This window comes from Pyxicephalus adspersus, chromosome 9, assembly GCF_032062135.1.
Source record: "Pyxicephalus adspersus chromosome 9, UCB_Pads_2.0, whole genome shotgun sequence".
Classification (NCBI taxonomy): domain Eukaryota; kingdom Metazoa; phylum Chordata; class Amphibia; order Anura; family Pyxicephalidae; genus Pyxicephalus; species Pyxicephalus adspersus.
Genome location: NC_092866.1, coordinates 12,891,332 through 12,914,203, shown reverse-complemented (window position 1 = coordinate 12,914,203; position 22,872 = coordinate 12,891,332). Strand labels below are relative to the sequence as shown.

Sequence of the window (22,872 nt, the reverse complement as noted above, 5' to 3'; positions counted from 1 at the left end):
ATGAAGGAGATATAGACAAATGGAAGGATGGAAAGATGAGATTGTGAATCAAGATAGATAGAGTAGATGGAGGCATGTTGTTTGGATGGTAGATGGATACAGATGGACTGGTAGTTGGCTCAGACACTTACCACCCCAGGGTCAGGAAGGAGTTGCAGGTTAGTGATCACTAGACTGGTCCAAGTAGAGGTAGGTACACCATGTCACATCCTAGGGTCCCTCAGATGTCTCTGTGTGTAAATCTGCAGAGCTTCTCCCCCAGCTGTCACCTTGTCCTCTCCCAGAGACCTGAGCTCTGTCCTCTGTCCTTTCTGATCACATCACCGGTCACTTTCTTGCTTGGCTTGCCAGTTCCCTGCACATGCAGCAGCTGATTAGTCCTGGATGAAGCTCCCAGACAGTGTCCAGTTGCAGGCTGTCCCGTTGGCAGTGCAGTGCCCGTTGTCCCGGTGTGTGCCCGGTCTGTGCCTCCTCCTCCGCTGCCTCTCAGGCTGACACTGCCGCTGCTGCTCTGTCTGCTTCTCTTCTCGGGGATGGAGGCAGTGCAGTACCAGGGAGCGCCTGTGAGGGGCGCCTGGATCCTGACTCCAAGACTTGGGACAAGCTGCTCCTAAGTGAGATGCTGCTGTCTTGTCTCCTATGTATTTTAGGAGAATGTTTTAGATGATGCACAGTACCCCCCCTTTGATTGCTGTGATATTGTCAGGGGTGGGAGGTAGCATGCTTGTAGTTACTATAGATAGATCTGATGTCCTGAAAGGTTATGGAGCAGCTGTTGAGGCTTTGTGGAATGGACATATGGACCTGAAAAAGTTCAAAGCTGGACAAAGGCATTGGAGAACGGTCTGGCGTGCATACGTGCGTTGGTCGTCCGGCATTGCCAGCTTCTATGGAATGCCAGGGACGCACAAGTGTTCCTGGATAGGTAATGGAGATGAGCCTCTGAATTTCCTAAACAGGAAAACTGGCCAAGTGCCGCCCACTCCACACTCCAGTGCCAACCCTATCCGCCCTCTTTGGGGTTGACCCATAAGAATCAAGATAACGAGATCACCAATTCTGTGATTTATGTATTTCTGTACCGGGCTGAGATCAAAAGAGCTTTACTAGAGAGGATAAACTGGAATGTGATAAAACAGCAAAAGTGTTGGCTGGTCATATAAATGGGCCGCCAAATGCATTAAACCGCAACATATGCCATAAGCCAGGATTGTCAAACTCTGGCCCGTGGGCCAAATCTGGCCCTCAATGTCCTTTTTTTGGGCCACCAAAGAATTCTGAAGATGAACTACATCTGGCCCACCCGCCCGTGTTACCACTAGGGATGAGCGAGCAAAATTTTAAAATTCTATCTTGTGGCGAATCGGGCCGTTCTCGCTTACCGAAGTGTAAGCGAGAACGGCCTGTAAAAATTCATCCATCGAGATGGGACCTGCAAGAGCAATCAGGGGAGTGGAGGTGACAGCTGATTGCTCTTGCAGCCCTGTAGTATGTGTTCTTGGATAGAGATTCATCCTGTGATGATTTCCACGCCTGCATTCATTGATGAGCACAGCCGCGGGACTCACGCTCACAGGAGTGATGTGGGAGGATGAACAACACACAGCCTGCATAGATAGATAGAAATTAGTCTTTTCAACCCTAGTTATGGTTGAAGTAGTAAACTTCCTCAACTTTTTCAAGTTTCAAGTTTTTTCAAATTTCAAGTTTGGCCCTCGACCTGGTCAAAGTTTTTCATTTCGGCCCTCTGTGTATTTGAGTTTGACACTTCTGCCTTAAGCAATAAATGGAACCCCAGCACACCAACACATGCTGTGCATTGGCGTGTTTACACAAAGCTCTCCAAAACTGGAGAAGATAGACTTTCATTGGAGAGCCTGGGTGATCCTGGAATGGATTTTCTAAAAATAATTTGCTTGTAAGTAGCAAATGTTTTCAATCCTGGACCAGATCAATTTCTGATTTGCTGGATTACCCATGATAGCCTATCTTCTGCAATCTTGGAGAGCCTAAATAAATCAGGAATAACATTTCTCTCCCGGTTCTGTAGTCCCTGAAAATTGACCCACCAGAGTGCTGATCTTTAGCTGGAAGTCCCACCAGAGATCTTCAGCACCCGAAAGGACACCCAAATGTAACTTTCACCTTGTCTACAACCACCTCACCCTTACATTGCACATACCTATTCAAAGTGTGTATCAAAGCAAAAGCAGGAAGGGATTATTATTATTACACATTATTTACATAGCGCCAACATATTACACAGCGCTGTACAAAATCCATATATTATTGTCACTAGCTGTGCCTCAAAGGGGCTCACAATCTAATATCCCTACCACAGACTAAGGTCAATTATAGGTGGAAACCAATTAACCTAACTGCATGTTTTTGGAATGTGGGAGGAAACCGGAGTACCCATTAGAAATCCACACAGACACAGGGAGAACCTGCAAACTCCATGCAGATAGTATCCTGGCCAAGATTCAGAACTGGGACCTAGCGCTACAAAGGCCGGAGTGCTAACCACTGAGCCTCAGTGCTGCCCATTGACCACTTTTCAGCTTTTACTGATATCCACAGCTCACATTTCCTCTCTTTTCCAGCAAGTGGGGAAGATCTAACCTACGATACAAAGAGCAATAGAAAGCTGATTGGGTTCCAGCCATTTCCTGTCCTACTTAATCTGCTGTACTGATGACAGTAAGAAAAGGGACATATACACAAATCAGAGTATATTATCTCTCCTGCGTCAATACATGCAAATTTTGTATGTCCAAAGATTATATATAGGGAGACAAAGGTCTCTCCAATGTGGCTGCTGATCCGCCATTACTATACAATATGCAGTTTTTTTGGTTCACACCACTGTATAGTTCCTTATATTCCTCGTGCCACACTGAGTCCTGGTGAAGAGGAGAAATGTGTTGGACTGTCTTCTGCTTTTTACCATGGAAAATGAAAACTGATTGCAGCTATGGGTCTCTCATCCTTTCTTCATCGTCAGTTTTATTTAACAGACTGTAATATGGCAGACCCACTACTACTGACGCGTTTCACCACCAGTGGCAGCATCAGAAGGGGAATTATTGCAAAGTTAAAAAACAATGTGGTTGCTACATCACGGGAAGGAGAAACATGTATATGTACATTGACTTTAATGCCTACGTAACTCTTTATCGGACCTGTGTCTAGATCGACTAGGTTCCGACCCATCTCCATTCCAAGTGTTGGCTGAGGACACATTATGAGGTCATTATAATGTATTATATATCATCCCCTAGAGCATTAAATGATCATAAATTCTTAAACCAAAAATACATTATGTGATAAAATTATTTCCAAGCCTGTATATAAGGGGATCCATGCCGCTATGGAAAATATAGTACAATGTACAGAACAAACAATACCTGGGTAGCTTTCTTCTCTGTGTTAGTTGCCATGTTGGGTATATGGAGGCTCCAGAATGACATCTGTTAGTAGGTCTATGGTAAGACCAGCCAGGACGCCAGCTGTGCCCTCTCCATTATATCATTTCTTTTTTTGGGTATATTCTGCTGTTTTATACCCCAGATACATTCCAAATAATGCCGTATAATGCTCGAATTATGGGTTCATTTTAAATGAGTTTCATTGTATTGAGTTTGAGATATAAAACATATACTGTATATATAAATAAATATATATATTGATTTTTTATGTATTTGCCTTTTTTTTTACTTTTTTAATCCTAAAGCTCAACTATCTAAAGTAAACACATTTTATAATCGTTTTTCTCTACCAGGGAGGAAGAGGTTAATAATCTGTGATGTCCGTTCCCTGGTGTCACCGGGTCCCTGAGAAGCATAACCTATCACTATTGGTTGTTAGTGACTCCCTATCTATCTGCTGCCTCTCGGTGTGGTGGCAATTAGTGGTATTAAGAAGACAATGTGCCCTCCGATGGGGTGACGGATGACTTCAGCCCTCAGATCTGTCATATCCCAGCAGACAGCCTGCCTTGTTAATTAGCAATATGCTGAATGTTACTGACCCCTGTGGTAAAACAAAGGGTTAATTTGCAGGTTGATTTTGGGCTTCAAGCAGCCAGGAAAGTGTGCCCGTCTCATTACAAAATAGGCCATTTTGTCAGGAAAGATGTCAGGTGTTCAGATATGAATATTAGGCCTAGGTAAATGCCTTAGATGGAATTCCCTGGATTTGTATGACAGTCAGGCAGCTAGCATTTTCATTAGTTTTGTATCTATAGCATATGAAACAATCATTCTATTTTTTTGTTGGTTTGATTGTCTGCGGTTTAACTGTTTTTACACCCAAGACATAATAGCCAATATATCCATCTTTATCTGTAAGGAAATTGAATAGGTTGACCCAACTGGTTTGGATTACATTTAAGATGGGTAGCATTTTTTGGGGAAAAAAATTCTAAATCTCCAGCCATCAGATTTATGTAAGAATTTAAAATCATAATCACAATGCAATGCTAAGGTCCTAGCCACTGGGCCACTGCTATTTCCTCAGTGCCTGTCTTGGTAGGGACTGAGACAAGTGAGCAGTTTTCCAAGGCCCACTTTTAGAGAGTCCTGTCTGTGATAAATCCTTACCTTGGCCATCAACAGCGCTCGTATTGATAGTGCCTGTCATTCATTTGACCTCCATATACACTAAATAGGATAACTGACCATTAGACCTACTATACAGCCAGAAGTATGCGGATACCACTCCAAAATATAGAATTCTAGTTTTTGAAATAAGGGGTATTGTTGTACTACAGCAGACATATTTGACAATTGTGCTCATCCAGTCTTGTGCAGGAGGTCTTTTAATTTTCAGCATGGCCCCCAGGGAACAAAATAAACCCATAAAGACAAATACAATTGGTGTGGGGCAGCTTGAGAGGCCTGGACAGAACCAAACCTTACTGAGCACCTTTGGGATGAACTGGAACCCTGACTGTTAGCCAGGCCTTCTCATCCAAAGCAGAACCTGAGCTTACAAGTGTTCTTCTGGTCAACTCAAAAACCTAATAGAAAGTCATCCCAGAAGAGTGAAACAACTCTATATTATATGCAAGGAGTTTGCATGTTCTCCCCATGTATTTGAGATTCCTCCCACATTCCAAAAACATGCAGTTGGGTTAATTGGCTTCCCCCAAATTGTCCTTAGACTGTATTATTGACATATGACCGCTCCTTTGAGGGGCAGCTAGTGACATGACTATGGACTTTGTACAGCGCTGCATAATATATCAGCACTATATAAATAATGTGTAATAATAATATCAATGTCCATGATTTCAGAATGGGATGTCCAACAAGCTCATATAGGTTTAATGGTCAGGTGTCCATCAAACTTTGGTCATATAGTGTATCTTAAAAGCCTTAGTACAAGACAATGTACATGTCATAGAAATATATTCTAAAAAAATTACAATATCTTAATCTGTTTGCTGGAAACTTTTTATAAAAGCTCCTCCTGTTTCTAACTAAATATTTAGTAAGCAGAGGTAGGTACAAAAACTACTTCTGAAGATTGCAGTCATCCATAAACATTGATTAGAAAACACCTAAAGCCAGATCAATACAGTATAGATTCTGATTGGATAATATTTGGTACCACTCTTTGCAATTTGCTGTTATTTCATTGGATAGGCCTGTTTGTTTCAGTTCTCATTCTATCAATTATAATTGCCAATGTACAGTATACTGGAACAAATCCTGTGGATGGCCTTGATGTCCTTCTATTGCATTTCAATCAATGGATAGATATGTACAATCAACAGACCTTTCATAAGAATAGTAGATACACATTTTTTTAGAAAAGGGTTTCAGTATCCAAAAAAATCAAGAATTCAGTAGGAAGCGTGAGAACTTTTCATAACAGGCCCATCAGCTGCACATCTCACCAATAAAGTCCCTAAGATACAAGAGCTTATGCCAAAAACTGAAATACAAGTATCATAATGGTAATGTGGTATATATATTATATTGCACCAGAACACTGCAAAAAATATACATCTGAATAGTTAGATCCCCACATTTATGGCAAGTCTAAGGGTCTATAATGGGCCGATCTTTTCTGATATAAAAAGGATCAAACGCAAAAAAACTCTTAATATCAAAAACAGCAGGAAAATAACAACAATGATATAAAAAGATTGTATATCAACCTTATTTGCTTAAATGATGCCTCCATAGGTGATCCATAGCCACAGCTGCCTTCAGGGCTATCATCCCGGCCTCTGTATGGGGCTCCCAAGCAGCCTCTTAATACAGAAGCCCCAACAAGAGCGGAGGGCCAGTGTGGAGGAGGAGATAAGCTGAGTCTAGCAGACTGGGCTGCTGATAACAAGCTGTTTGTATGCCATAAACAGAGCTGCAGAAACTTACAGGCTGCAGATAACCCAGGCCGTTGATTTTTAGAATTCATTTCAATTTGCTGGATTGACAAATGAAAAAAAAAAATAGAAAATTGACTGATTTACATTTTTCACGGCCAATCGCAGCGACGTAAGGACAGAAGGTTAACGTAGATTCAAACCATAAGTCAATAATGTGGTTTGCTAAATGGTTGTCACAAACAATTGACTTTTTTAATAATTGTTTTCATTCTTTGTTGATCTCTGGAAATCTCTTCGTAACCCTTTCCTGTGTGCAGGCATTCCAGTGATGGATGCATGGCATGGGTGGGTTATGTGATGGTGCCTACAGCTCCTGGGTACGGTGTGGAAATCTGTATTGTTGTAACCCCAAAACAGGAAGTGCCTGAACAAGGGCCTACATGACACCAGGGAATCTGCTTTATATTTAGTAATCAGTGGTAGGTAACCCCAAAGTTTTTGGTTAGATTGTACTAATCCAAAGAAACTCATCAGAAAGTCGAATTGCTGCATTGCCCCTTGTTACTGTTATGATGTGTCCATGAAGCAGGGGTCGGCAAACTTTTTGGACTACTAGGCCGTTTCAGGAGGTCAAGAAGGCACACTAGGCCAGAAGAAACAAGGTGTCCAAGGAAAGGTTTTTTCCAACCGTGACTGCACTTCCGCTCATCCGCGGTGTAGTCTCTCTAAGTGTGCGCTTGCTTGGCATTGAAATGCCCCTTGAGATTCGACCTCTTGAAAGTGCTGTTGGTGTCGTTGCACACTAAACACCGGGCTTTGTTCCTGCGTTGGACGAAGAATAATTTGTCAGTCCATTCGGGGTTGAAGACACGATGTTCGAGGTCAGCCTTTCAGAGACTGGTAGCTGCGTGTTGCTTCTGCTCTTTAGGCATAGTAATTGGGGTTACTGTGCAGGAACTTGATGATATCAATAATATCGTGGGAACTCGCAATAACGCAACAATTCAATTAGGCCAGATCCAACAATAAATACCTAAGGGGGCATTAGACTGGACTGGAATACTGGCTAGGCCGTATCCGGCCTAAATCCTGCCTTGACTCTCTGGAATGGTCTTCCTCATCCTGTTCAGCTTGCTCCTACTTTTTGTTTATTTCAAAGAGCACTCAAAACACATCATTTCAAACTCACCTACCGTCTTCTTCTGTCTCCTAAAACCCTCACTACTTCCCACCACTACATATCTCCCATCCTATTGTGTGAGACTTCCCCACCTATTAGATTCTAAGCTCTTCCACATTTGCAACCCAGATTTAAAATACAGCACTGTGTAATATACTCTTTATTATTAATAATGATAATAATAATAATATTAATATTAGTAGAGAATAATCACTGAATAGATGGAACAAATGGATCCCCATTGTGTAAGCCACACATGGAGTGCATAATGGAGTTTATTCATCTCCAGTGATTTTTGAGATACTAAAATTCCCCAGTTTGGCTCCAACCTGAAACACATATTTTTTTTACTGAAATGCTAAGCACCGAACTACTTTGCTGTCCAGTCAGCTATAGCAACTGAAGTAAAAATGTTACTGTGAAAGCTGAATTAAAAAATGGCAAGCAAAGGGCAAAGAACTGGTCACCCAGATTGCCAGTGGTCTCCATGTAGCTGATCCTTTCCCCATGTTTGCCTTGTTCTATGATTGGTCCCTTTGTAGAAGCTTCCATTCAGAAGAGGAGCAGGATTTGGCATTTTTATGTTACATGTGCTCCCCTAATGACTGGTGGAATATTCAAAAAGTAGAATGCACAGATCAACAGAATGGATGAAGAAGTAGGAAGATCCTTGCACTGTAGGTCCTTAGGTACAGCTTTCTCTCCAGCAAGGAAAACAGTTAGTACAAAAGTAATGACATCCCCAAAATCCTGTGACTCTAGCAGTCCGATGCGCAGTACTCTCTTACTACAGATATGCAATTATGAGCCTATAGGCAAGGAAATCCATTGCAAATTTTAGGAAGGAAGTCAAGACAAAATGTAGATTCTTCAGGAAACTACTTACACCCAATTAACCTTTGTAGATGTTTCCTATAACATAGCAAATCACTTTTTGACCACAAATCAGCTCTTAAAATGAAAGCAGCCCATTTGATGTGTGGGGTGCGTTAATGCACATTGCACATGTGTCAACACGCGTTAATGCACATTGCATTAAGAACGCCCATTAAAAATAAATAGGTCGCCAACAAACCCTTACTTGCAAAAACAACCACAAGACCATTGCTTTTTCTCACCGCAAAGCATTGTTGATTGGCTGCTGGGGATGGTGGGAGGACAGGGGGAATGTCATTCTTCCCTTCCATGGGCAAAGTGGATGAATTGGGCATCAGAGGTTGGCAAGGAGGAATGGACACTAGAGGTCCCTTCTATACACCGAATGTTGGGCTATTTGGGCTTTTTATCTTCAGCATAGAGTGATTTTTTTTTAAAATGTTGCCCTTTTTTGACATTTCTAAACAAATCCTAAAAAAGAAAGATGTTCATGTGTGGTTGGCAATAATGAAAGAGCCACAAAAACAACTGAATGTTAAAATTAAATTGTCGTCAAACACGGACATGTATGTGGTGAGGATAACATGACCGGTTTGCTTATATGGAGCTGGTAACAGAGAGGACTAGTCATGGAGAAGGAGCTCCAGGCTTCTAGCTGAGCCTACCCGCCGCATGTCGGCCCCTGCCTGCTCTCCATGCTGTCTCTGGCTCAGTGTGCAGCAGCTTTGGCTGTGTGAATGCACAGAGCAGATAAGGGGCTCAGTTTGAGAACAGGGAAGTCTCAGCCGGGTGTTAGCGGATATCACACGCCGCAGATGGGTCTGAGTGGGCCACATCTGGCATCAGCATCCCCTCCCCCCCCAACCTCCTCCATAAACATCTCACCTCACCCCCTCCTGCTCAATCCAGCTCGGCTATTATCTTCCCTTGTCAGTCTTTCTCAGACCCTTTATTTAATATGGTGAATTAAACTTACCGCATTGTTAACTGTGCCTGACTTTGCTGCCTTCAACTGCAAAAAGAAAATGGGCTTCAGGCTTAAAGAGCTCCTCTAACCGCTATTTATATCTAAAAAATGGCATGGAGTCATTGCAGAAAAACTGCAGTGCTTTCACATGCTTTTTATTAAAAAATTATTTGCTAAAATCAGCAGCTCCATGTAATTGAAGAGGTATTGTACTTACCTCTACATACCTACCTCTCCACATCTCCTGTACAAAATGAGGGCCCGGACAGCATGGTGGCTCAGTGGTTAGCACTCCGGCCTTTGCAGCACTAGGTCCCAGGTTGGGATCTCAGCCAGGAGATATCTGCATGGGGTTTGCAGGTTCTCCCCGTGTCTGCGTGGGTTTCCTCCCACATTCCAAAAACATGCAGTTAGGTTAATTGGCTTCCAAAATTGACCTTAGACTGTACTAAAGACATATAACTGAGATAGGGACATTAGATTGTGAGTCCTCTCGAAGGACAGCTAGTGACATGACCATGGGCTTTGTACAGTGCTGCATACTATGCTGGTGCTATTTAAATACTGTGTAATAATACTATATGATGTTAAAGCCCAATATGCACAGAATTCCAGGTTCTGTCACTGGGGGCCCTGCTATATTACCCAGTTTGCCCTAGCCTAACACGGGCCCTGTTTCTTTGTAATATCCTGTATGCTGTGTCCTATAGTGATGTAGCATTGGATTATGCAAGCACATTGGAAAGTGGCATAGGCACCCAACATCCCAGAAAATGTTGGCAGCTGCAGCTTTAGAACAAAGGGAAGACAAGATAATAGTTTAGGGGAATTTGGGGGGCAATCACAGAGTCACGTGCATGCCTCAGGACACAATGGTTTTTCCAAGTTTGGACCATACCAGAGCAGTATGGATCAGCACAGCTGCCTGTCATCTGTACCAGGGGTGCATCTGACTTGGTGACAATGTAAGAGCACAACTGGGAGACAGTTGTCACCCTATAACAGAAAGCACCTGAAGGACCTTTGGGGATGGATCACCAGGTATCATTTCATTCTGGATGCAAATGTTTAGGATGCACGTTTGTGCCCTGTGCCTTACAACAGTCAAGTTTCTTTATGCACTGTTACCAATTGATCCAGTAACATGTACTGTTGCAACTGAAAAAGACAATGCAATGTGCATCTGTGAACCAGCAGAAGATCAAACAAAAGGTAACCTTGCCATATGCAATGACATATGGTAACCCCCCATGCATTAAATTATTAAATGCATAAGTACATATGGGTAATTAATAAAAGGTGCAAATTTACATAAGGCCTCTTTAAAAACCTATTAAGTAAAGATTATGGGGATTTTAGTATTTGGGTTTACATTAAAGTAAAAAAAAGTATAGAAATATCTATATTTCTACCAATAAGCACTCTAAGCAATCTGAATTACTGCATACATTTATGCCAATTTTTTGTCTGTACTATGAATGCATTTCAAACTACATATACACATGTATGATAGTTATACAGTATTTAATGTAATAAAAAAACATTCCATTCAGAGATTTTCCAAGGTGCAAATTCATGCAGTTTTCAATGGGTCTGTTTGAATGCCAAAAAGCTGAAACAAACTCTGTAATCTCCAGCACATAGAAGTGATTCCATACCAAAGAATACGATTTGTACAACAGGAAAGGACAATGTGTACGGGAACCTTTGTGGTCATTTTAATCAAGGAAAAATATTAAAATGTTCCGACAAACAATGAAAAATTGTCATGTTTACGCAGTAAAAGAAAACAATTAACCAAACAGATGGTAGGTGTATGATGTATAAGGAAACCTGTAACAGACCTGTGATATTAAAACAAAGCAAAAAATAAAGAAGTTCCCTTCTACAACAACGGCATATTAAATTATCGATAGATCCTGAAACTTAGGCAACTCAATGTATGAGGTCAATTTATGAACTGATCCTAATATATCCATCAGCCTTCCAAATGTTAGTGACATCGCCTGCAGAAGCGGGGAGGATCAGGAGGAAGAAAGGGGTGGAGCCAACCCTGACTTTTGTTATAATATATATATATATATATATGTGTGTGTGTATATATATATATATGTATGTGTGTGTGTTATTTATAAAGTCCTATGTTTACATCTACGGTATATGTAAAATAAATCTACTGATCACTTCAACATGTAATTTTCTGTAACTTCTGAATATTATTTATATCTCCCTTTGCTCAGATACTGGCAGATTTATTATAAGGAAGACAGTTAATGTCTGATAATAAAATTATTTCAGTTGTTTTGCTCTGGTAATGTACCATTACCTGTGTTTAAAAAAGTCATATTTATTGACTCCTTTCTTCATTTTTTCATTTCTTGCCTTCCAGATGCCTCTTTCAAAATTTTCCCATGGATCGGGTTTTCGCCGGGAAAATCTGTGCACACTGCAAGTTGCTGATTTTCAGGGTTCTGTAGCTGCAAACTGTAAGCAATTGCCAGGGTGGAGGCCACCACTGCATTGACTCTAATAGAGGAGGATGGAATGGATTTGCTTTAAAGAAATGTCTTGAGATGAATATGGCTGCCATTTTGCCACCCATAGACAATGCCACTTGCCTGTCTGTATACTACAGTGAAGGTTTTGGTATTTATTCCTTATGGTGCCCATTGCTAGAATGCTCTGTATTTTAGTACAGGGCATCCACTGCCACTTTGCAGCCCTGGTAGAGGATGCTGAAAGTCTACTTCAGTTGGGCCCATGCACTTTCCTTGACCTGCAGGACTGCATAGATTGCTATGATGGTAGTTATGCCAATATTCTTTTTTAATGCAAACATTGTAATTGCCTAAATTTAAAGCCAAATGAAAAATGTGTTTTCGGTCCGCCCAGAGCCTCCAGGGATACAAACGTCACGTGTCCAAGGAGGCTTCGAGATGCTCCTTCTGCACATGCCTGATCTCAATCCCCCACAATAAAAAATCTCACACATGTGCAATGGGATTGGCACTCTTTTTGTACATTTAAAGGGGCATACGTCACCAGATCTCTTGCTTGCACAGCACGAGATGGGGGTGATAGAAGACGAAGGAAGAAGATGGTGGCACCCGGTGAAAGAAAGAGTACAGGGTGGGGCAGGACCCAATTAAGGCCAACCGTGGAGGAATAAAGATAAATGTCATTATTTTATTTAAAATCTTTACCTTGGTATTGCCCTCTTGCAATCCATTGTATAACCGAGCTCAGACTGCAGGAGGGAGAAGCAACACAAGGAGCCAGTTAGTTGTGCTATAGGGCAAAGACCATGTTAACAGGAAGAGAGAGAACAAATTGACAGACAGATAAAACAATAAGTGTGCGGCTTATCCTTTCACTGCCCATCAGAAAATTTCAGGTTGTCTGCCCTGTCAAACAGAGCATTATTGTACAGCAGAGCTGTGTAAATTTCAGGACTAGATGGACAGAGATGCAAATTGTTTTGCTCCCTACTATGTATTTCATTTGTTGTTTCCTATATTACTACTGTGCCCTATGGTGACAAAACTCAAAAGGTCTTGCACCATTAGCAGTTTCAGATTCTGGGGTGGTCTCTTTATTGTGGCAATAATGGGCAAGCTGAGTACCCATGTCTCCCCCCCCAGGGTAACCTTCTTTACCAGTTTCCTTATGCTCCTGGATTGAATACAAAGAGTGACGTATTGTGTTTGTCTGTGGTCACCGTGTATGGTTTTAAAGCAATGTCACATTAGGAAAACTTCGAGGAAACAAGCCTGTTTAGGACTCCAGCACCTGCCATCTGTCCTTTGCCGGACACTGCCCGCCCAGGATCTGTGTGCCAGCCAAAGGCAGGTTCATTTAGCAGCTGTCTGCTCCCATCTTCCCCGAATCCATGTCAATATGTATATGTGTGCACAGCCCTGTATGTCAACATACACAATGTGTAACACGATTTGGTTTGCACACTTTAACCTGTTATAACCCATCGGTGAACCGGGGCTGTAAAATCAGAACCTAAGGAAGACCTCTATCCATCTACCTACATCATGCATCCCAGGAGGCTAGCTGCTCCTTCTCTACATGCCCAAACTCGAGCATACGCAGAAGGGGCAACTTCCTTCACTAAGGGAAAGAGATGCTGATCTCATGCATGAGCAGTGACATCGTCTTTCTTTTTTTTTCCCGTTTACAGCGGCTACATCACCTGATCTCACACCTGGTGCACAATTGTGAATCAGTAACAGGAAATGAATGAACAAGAGCATTCATGGAAGGATCACTGGGTATTATTTTATCATGAATTCACCCCTTTTCCAGCACATTGCATTTTTTTTTTTTTTGCACCATTAACAATCAGATGTGTTCATGCCATACTATTGTCATCATTAGTCTGTAATGGATGCAATGATGAATTAAAAAATGGACAGTTTTGGCACTGCCATGTATAACCTGCGTTTGAAGTATATGGAGACAGGTGTAAAACATTGTCATCCTATAATGGTAATTCCTGAACAAAATGGTAGAATCACCAGATAGTATTTTAATAAAAGTACCCCTAATATCTGTGCAGTGAGTTGTCCATTACTGCATGCACATCAATATGTCTTTTTGCATTCACATGCATTGCATTAAGGCAGCCCAGTCATTTTAAATAGGCTGCCAACACACTGCAATGGGTTTACAGGAAATACACCTAGAGCGAACTTTTTCAGTCATTTTACCCCTAAGGAACCCTTGAAATTATTTTCAGATGTTGAGGAACCCCTGCTAGAACCATAGGAGGTCAATGCAATAAAGTTACTGACCCTGCCAAATGGCACTGGGCACGAAACTATGAACACACCATTATTAATCTCCTAGATTGTAAGCTCTTCGGGGCAGGGTCCTCTCCTCCTCCTGTGTCACTGTCTGTATCTGTCTGTCATTTGCAACCCCTTTTTAATGTACAACGCTGCGTAATATGTTGGCGCTATATATATTATATTTAATAATAATATTAATAATAATCAGCCAAAGCTCAAGGAACCCCTGGTATACCCTTAGGACCAGCCATTCTTAACAAGGGTTCCATGGATCCCAGGGTTCCTCCTGATGTTTTTAGGAGGAACCCTGGGATCCATGGAACTCTGGTTGAGAATGGCTGGTCTGGAGGGTATACCAGATCATATTTGACTGCTAGGCGGCCATGTTTATGGATACCTTTGGTGAAAGGTCCGATCTCAGTAGTCAGCTCCATTTATAATATACCTAGGGCAATAAAGCCAAACCTATTTACCCCCTCACTTCCCTGTAATGGCTAATGAGATGAAGAGTTACTTCCATCACAACCTAATCACATTGGTGTTGTATCCGGTGTGCAAAAGGGATAACAATTACTTGCTGCAAATGGACGGTTCTTCTTCATTTATAAATGACACCGAGTGCTGGCATTGATCCCTGAGCTCCTTTTGCTGGTGACCCAGCGTCTGTGTCCGGTATGGTTATCCCAGTACACAGCAGATGTAGTTACAGCTGAGTAATCTGTTTTGCTCACAGATGTTCCACTCTTACAACCTCCGCACAGCCTCACCACAAGGAAGTGCACACCACACACAGGCTTACTCATGACTATTTGTGTACACATCTGCAACCCTGCTCACTGTGCTGGAACGACACACCTGTTTCCATGTGCAGGACTGCCTGTGTCACATTATTGGGGTGTGCCGCCCGCTAGGGGATCCAAGGGATGTGACTGCTACCAGGCCGAACGGGCTCAGAAGGTGCAGCACAAAAGCTATTTGTTGCACTGATATACAATATAATTACAAAAATATCAGCGGATTCCAGCTGAACAGCTAAATACACAACTAGGTGAATGTCTTTTTTTCACAAAGGATTTCTAATCCTGTTCAGCTATTTATGTGATTTATACACCTCTGCCAGACAGCACAGCCATGGGATGATTCTTTCTTTAGGATGGTGTCACCACTTTATTCCCATCACTACATGACCAATCAGCTATGAACCAATACCTCTACCAATCTAAATGCTGCTATACATGAGATGACAGCATATTGCTATCAGGACACTTATGTTTCAGGACATGTTTGTTATATGTAAAAATAAATGTCAACACAAACTGAATTTTGTACCCTCTTAAAGTTCAGCTTGAGGTTGGCACTGCATTTATATACATTTTATACCTCATTACTGCATGCATGGTACTACATGACATGGCATACTTTTATTTAGAATGGCACTCCAATGCAAAACCACAGTAGGTTGTAATACATGTCTTACAATGGCATATTTATTTATGTTCATTGGCATCTCACTCTAATCCAGTGGGCATCTGCAACATGTTTAGGGTTTAACTCTTCATTTTTTTCCCAGAAATTTTAAACCTTAAGTTTTCAATAAAACCATAACGGTTGATGTTATCCTAAAGAAGGACATTGTTCATTTATGTGTTGTTATAGGGTGACAACACTTTGCTCATATCTTCAATTTTTGTTCTTATGTTGTCACCCTGCAAAATCAATGAAGACTATGGGCCTGGTTTATTAAATCTCTCCAAGACTGAAGAAGATACACTTTCTTTGGTGAAGCAGGGTGATAAACTTCATTTGCTAATTGGCAGCAAATGTTTGCAGTCCTGAACCATATCCATCCTAGGTTTGCTGGATCACCCGGGTTCACTGATGAAAGTGTATCCTCTCCAGTCTTGGAGAGCTTTAATAAATCAGGTCCTATGAGTGGATTCTTTTATACACAGGAAATTATTTATTATTGCCACCATTAGATAAACCACACAACTTTTATTATATAGTTTGATATAGAACCAACATATTACCATCCATAGTCATGCCACTGTCTCTCAGAAGGGTTTACAGTCTAATGTCCCCACCAGGGTGTCTCCAGGATCAATTCTGGGGAAGCAAATGAGCTAATTGTATGTATTTGGGATTTTGGAGGAAATCAGTATGCCCAAAGGAACCCCTGCAAACATGGGAAAAAGATAGGAACTCCCCATATGGTATCCTAGCCAAAGGCTGAACCCCAGTGCTGCTAGACAAGAATGCTGGATGTTGAATAGATAAAAGAGGTTCTAGCAGATCAGCAACTCAGATATGAAATAAAAAGATATTTATAACACACAAAATATGTTGTCCTAATCTAATATACAAGAAATCCAATAAACATTCCACAGAGGTATTACATTAAACCAATCATTCCGTGACCATCAAATTCACATTACCCTGCAATCAGTGTTCCTAATTATATCCACGGAAGTTTTTAAAGGTGGTTGGTTAGCAAGGTTAATATCTGAGCACACTTGGACAAAGTGTACCATTAGCGTATGGAGCGGATATTGGTGTGGTGTGCACCACTGATGGCACCCACAATGGTCGGAGCAGTGTGTAGCAATCAATATAATCCCCTTTTACCTTGCACTCGGCTCCCATCTCAACGTTTGCAAATTGGACTATACTGTAATAGCACACATGTGCCGGCTGACCAACAGAAATGTGTCCATTATGTTTAAGAATAAATGTCCACTTATATTAACACTTTCCTGGAGATGGCTGAGGAAGAACTCCAGGAATACAAAATCCTTATTATGGATGAGTTTTATGATGAGCCAGAGATTTCCAGAGGCAAAATCCATGTTGGGCAATGGCGTGCACTGCTCTGAAGTCATCCAGGATGAACTGTCAATCATATGAACTTTCCTAACATGTAGTGAGCTGCAATCTGGCCAGCAAATGTGCCAAATAAATGGTCTTACCTGGTAAAAGACATACAGTTGAGTTTAAATAGACTTGTGATCCAGGAACCCATACCAGACAACAAAGCCAAGTTACCAACTTCACTTTTTCTGTGCTGCAGGTAAAGCTGAACACATATAAAAGACATAAACTTATGCTATTAGGTGTTAAATAATTAGGAATGCATGTGTTTTGTTATGCAATTATTGCAAGATCTGATTTACAATTCCCTATACAATATCACAGAAATGGGAGCCAATCAATTGAATCATAGTGATTGGGTCTTAGAAAGCTCTGCTAATCTTGGCATGGTCACACCTCGTATGCCAATCAGAAAATCATAAAAATAAGACAAATTTTTCATGCAACTTCTAGAAACTGAAACCTAATCTTGAACACTTAATTCTATTTCCATGAATTTGATACAGTTGCAAAATTAGGGGTGTACTTACTTTTGCCACATATCTGCATTTTTGATATCTTAGATCCTGAGAATTAATACACAATGTCTATGCTGTGTGTTATTTGTTTAGTGTATTATAGTATATTATTATATAATACTTTTCTCTCATTTATAGGCACCATTTGGCTAAATGATCTCATGACAAGCAGCTCAAATATGTTGTCACAAATCTCCATGGGGTGTACATACTTTTTCCCATGACTATATACCATACAGATGCCCTGCCTAAGTTATTTTATTATACCAGAGAACGATCATCAGTCATCCTGACTGATAATATAATGATGCTCCTATGGATAATGAAGCATTTGTGGTAATACAGGAGACAATAATGCTGAATCCTATGTGGTATCATAAATATAGTTCAGTATTCAGTATTTCAGCACTGAAATGAGATGAAGTGAAATGCAAAGGGGGTTTTATTGATTGCACATGCATTATGGGTGTCATCAGTGGAGGATCCCCACCAACATCCGCTCCATATGCTAATTAAGCTATTTTCACCCCAACAATTGTTCTTGGACTCTTTTGTCTTAATAGGCTAAATGGTGTATTGGGTGGCAGGTGGGCAATTTGGTTAATGGGTGGGTACGGGTCCATTAAGCAGTCATGTTGCCCTGTATTTGTGCAGGCTTTCTTGGCAGAATGAAAACATATTGGCTTTTGCCCACAAGTATAAAATTCTCTGCCAAGAAAGCCGGTTGGGAGAATCCTTTAATTTTTTAATTTTTTGTACAGAGCTGAACATTCAATGGAGAAAAAATGAAAGCAGCAAGGAATGATTGCTGGAGACATATTTACATTTTGTTTTTCTGGGAAGATGGGATAGTAATTGGAGGAGGTTTTCCACATTCATAAAGAAAGTGTAAAAGCCATGGATTCATTTTTGGAGCAAATTGAACCATGTTTTTTTGCCTTCCTCTGGATCAGCTATGTCTATATTTTATCTGGGATATGTTAATTTCCCTATTTAATAAACTTCATGGACTTACATCTTTTTTCAACCTAACTAACTATGTAGCTTGTCTTAGACCACAGTGGGGGATCTCATTACCATGCTTAACAGTTTCCTCCATTCTTGTGTATATCATTATATGTTCAGAATCTTTTCCCATCACTGCAACACTTATCAGGATAATGGCACAAGGAGCAGATAACAGTGCTTGCGTCCTATTGATGCCTCTCAAACATCTACTGGACCCCAGATGCACATCATTGCAATGCCCATTGGATGAAAAGTTGGTGGTAATAGTTGGCATCACAGCTACCGCCCCCCACAATATCTGGGTTGCAAAACCCTGCCAGTTCCAGGAATAAGTTTCCTTATTTACATGCACGGTTGGCCTATTGGACAGTCACGGAATGATCAGTTCTGTGTAATACACGTCTGTGGGACCCAATGCACTCACCGCAAAGTTGTGTACTTTGTGCCACTCTGAGATACAAACTACACACTTGTGCTTAAACCAGCTACCATGTGCCATCTAGAAGTTTGGTACCAATTATAATAGACTGAGCCAGGAATTAATAAAAACTAATCATAACTTTATATTGGTGCACATAAATAGACCAAGAACCTGACCGAAATTATATATATAGATAGATAGATAGATAGATAGATAGATAGATAGATAGATAGATAGATAATAGATAGATAGATAGATCATACAAACTTTATGTATGGATGATGTAAACTTATTGGAACTCTGTGTTTATCTGTACACATAGACACTTTCCTCCATGTACACAGTTTACACACAGGCTGTGGGGCCCTGAGTTTATCACTGGTGGGTGGTGATGCATGTTGTGAGCAGATTTACTATATCTGTGAATAACACGATCCCCCTCATATGAATCACTAAGGCTCAGGCGTGAGAGAAGCTTGTTATCCAACCCGCACATGTAACATAACTGTCCTGTGTTGTAAGAAGCATGAGAAAGAGAATAACATGCTCCATTTATAGACAAGGTGTCTGCATGGTGCACGGATGTAAGGGAAACAAACCTAAACTACTTAAAGGCACAATAGTAAAAAAAAAACAATAACACAAATTTTATTCATATAAATTCCTGATTTATTATACAGCGAGCCCCTGGTTCAGTCTGTGTTGTACTCTCTGCCTCTCTCTCTGTGTCTCTCTCTCTCTCTCTCTCTCTCTCTCTATATATATATATATATATATATATATGACTGGTATTCTGTAAAATTGTGAACAGTGTTGTAAAACAGTGTTACCCATTTCTATTAATTAGACAGGGAGAGGGTTCAAGAGACTAAAGTGGAGGAATGTGTTTAAGGGTATATTAATCCCTTCCATGGGATATATTGCTAAGCCTGGAAAATCATAAAAAATGAAAAGGAAAACAGTCCACAGACAGGATTTTGTATGGCAAAACAATTATTTTGTATTGGACATACATTCTTAATATATTCCAAGCTCAACAATATTTTAGTATCAACAATATAATCTTTTACTCTCTTACCCGACGCGTTTCACCCAAACTGGGCTTCCTGGGGTGGTGCTACGTGTAGCAAAGTTCAATGCATGGATTTGTGATTAATCTAGGTTTTCAGTAAACACATATCATTAGGATATGAAATGAATAACACTCATTTGTTCATGTGCTCATGAAGCATAAAAATACTGTATAACCTATGTTTGATGATGTTTGATGAATGATTATGTAATTTTAAAATGATTACACTTAAAAATGAGGCAGTTGATATATGATTATGTTCTAAAAATCAATTGCATATATTGAATATCATAATCATTGCATAAGAATGTCTTTTACAATTACGTATTTAATTTGTAGACTAACCTAGTATACCTATACTACTCAAAGGTAGGTTTTACAGTATTTTTATGCTTCATGAATTATGTGACATGTTATTCATCGCTTATCCTAATGATATGTGTTTACTGAAAACCTAGATTAATCATGAATCCGTGCATTGAACTTTGCTACAGGTAGCACCACCCCTGAGGAAGCCCAGGCTGGGCGAAACGCATTGGGTAAAAGAGGCTGTATAAAAATACTCACATGACTCTGTACTGTGTTCTCTGTACATACCGCTTCGCTCTATGTGATACGTCAAATAATTGTTTTGCCGTAAAAACCCTGTCTGTGGACTGTTTTCGTTTTCATTTTACCGAATTCTGAATGTTTTCTTTTTCTAGCCTTTTCTAACATTTTTAGCTATCTATAACTTGTTTTTTAGTCATTCCAATCCACCCTTTCTGAAAGAAAGGATTGGTCTACCCGTATGTTTCAATTATACACTAATAGCCATATATCTACTTATATGGATTTTAAATACAAAATATAGGATTATTACATTTTGTGCTTTTATATATTTAGAGATTAACTTTAGTCTCCTATTGTGTGCTACTTCCTCCTTCTCTTAGATTGTAAGCTCTTCTGGCAGAGTCTTCTCCTAATGTTTTTTTGTTTGTATCTGTCTGTCATTTGCAACCCCTATTTAATGTACAGGGCTGTGTAATATATTGGCGCTATATAAATACTGTAAATTAGTATTAATAATAATATTCCTAGGAATCTGTTGAGGGAAAATGTCTTTTCGCTTTGCTTCCAATGACATTTAAGTTATAATTCTCTGTTGCATCTTAAAACAGATCTATATTTGTTGGCGAGTAGTAAGCTTCCGCCATAATCCACAAGTTTTAGCAGCATATTGGATGATTATGGCACAGACCTATACTGTCACCCTGCAACAATACAGGTCCAGGATCCACTTTCGAGGTGCTATTCTTCGCCTTCAGCTCTACAGTGGACTTCCGAGAGGACACCGATTTGTCTTCGGCCATTCGATGGCCACTATTCATGTAATTCCTGTGCGTGCTGATCTCGTTTAGCCTTTTTGAGACCACCCAGTCTCTACATGCATGTGGTCCAATAATGGCATTGCTAAGCCTGATAATGAGAACAGTGGGTAAGTCCAGTCCAGTCTTCAATGGACGTTTGTGCAACAATGGCGACTATGCCATAGAACATCTGTGAGACAGGAACAGTCCTAAGATATTACCTAAAATATTCTGCATGACTAGAGAAACCGTTAATTTTTCTATCCTTTTCATTTGTGTTGGCAATGGGCTTTGCCCCTCTACAAAAAACTGAGTGCTCTTGTTTATACATTTTGTTGTTACCAAAATGGCCACAGATTTAGACACATCAAGCCTATAGTTTAAATTCCTCTCTTAGTGCATAAACACTGTCTTTGAATTGAGCACATGCAAACACAAAGATAATCTGATCAAAGCTATACAGAGTTCACCTGACATATCAATATCATAATCCTACATGTCCCATCTAGTCAGAAATGTAGACAGACAAAAAGTTATATTAAAAAAAAGTCTTGGTGCTGACGCATTTTGCCTTTTCACTTCTTCAGGGGATGTAGAGACAAATAAAATTCAATGTCCAGGTGTCTGAAGAAGCCTGAGATAGCCCTTGTATAGTTTCATAGATAACTCGAATATAGCTCAGCCGAAAAGTTCCCAGCTTTTCTGCAGGGTGGTCAGGGGGTAAAGCACTGGGTGTGTGGCATGAAAACAGCTCACAGCAAGACCACCCATTGTATTTGGGACCAATTGGTAAACAAAGAAGAAAGGAGCAGGCGAGCCATGGCAAACCTTTGCAGAAAAACATGAGATTCACATTTTTTTATTTCTGCTGGGTAAAACTTAGGATCTACGGATCATTTTGATGTGTGATTTTTACTAACCATCTTTTCATCATATGCTCAGAATGAACTGCCCATAAGTCTGCTTATGTGAATGTCTCCCACGCCTTGTGTACAAAATGAGTAGAGTGAAAAAAAAAACACTTTAGATGAAAATATGAGAACAAAAATCTTAATTTACCCCTGGGCAACCAATGGGATTGTCTAGAAGAAGGAGACATAAGGGTGACATCAGTAGCTCTTCTTGCAGAAATATGGGGAAATTGAGCATCCGAAATCCCACAAAAACTCTTGTTAAGTATAACAGCATCCTTTTGTGAGAATTGGCATCCCGATCTTTCCCAAGATCCCTCTGCCCTCCATGAGGCCCATTGAAATCAGGGACAGGAAGCAGAACGGGGGGTGTAGTAACTCTTTTAGATGAATGTCATTTTTGTCTATTTTATATCCAGGGTATTGTGCATAGGAAGTGGGGGCAGCTAAATAAGCAAATCTTTTGTTTCAGGTCCACTTTATTCGATGTGATAAAAAAATAGTATGTTCAGTTCTGCCCAAACACCATTGGAGCTGTCCACCTAACCCAAGTGCTGAAAGAGCTT

At 40.5% G+C, this 22,872-nt stretch overlaps 1 protein-coding gene across 8 annotated transcripts in view; it reads right to left on the bottom strand.

The window, feature by feature from the left end:
- Positions 1–6,285, bottom strand: part of CBFA2T3 (CBFA2/RUNX1 partner transcriptional co-repressor 3) — a 53,869-nt gene extending 47,584 nt beyond the window's left edge. For 2 of the 8 annotated variants that reach the window (XM_072422635.1, XM_072422640.1), the window contains exon 1: positions 132–1,040. The gene's annotated coding sequence lies outside the window, so the exon portion shown is untranslated. Of the gene's footprint in view, positions 1–131; positions 1,283–6,166 lie in introns of those variants that run through there. The other 6 variants (XM_072422636.1, XM_072422642.1, XM_072422645.1 and 3 more) reach the window with 6 other exon arrangements.
- Positions 6,286–22,872: the final 16,587 nt, after the last annotated feature.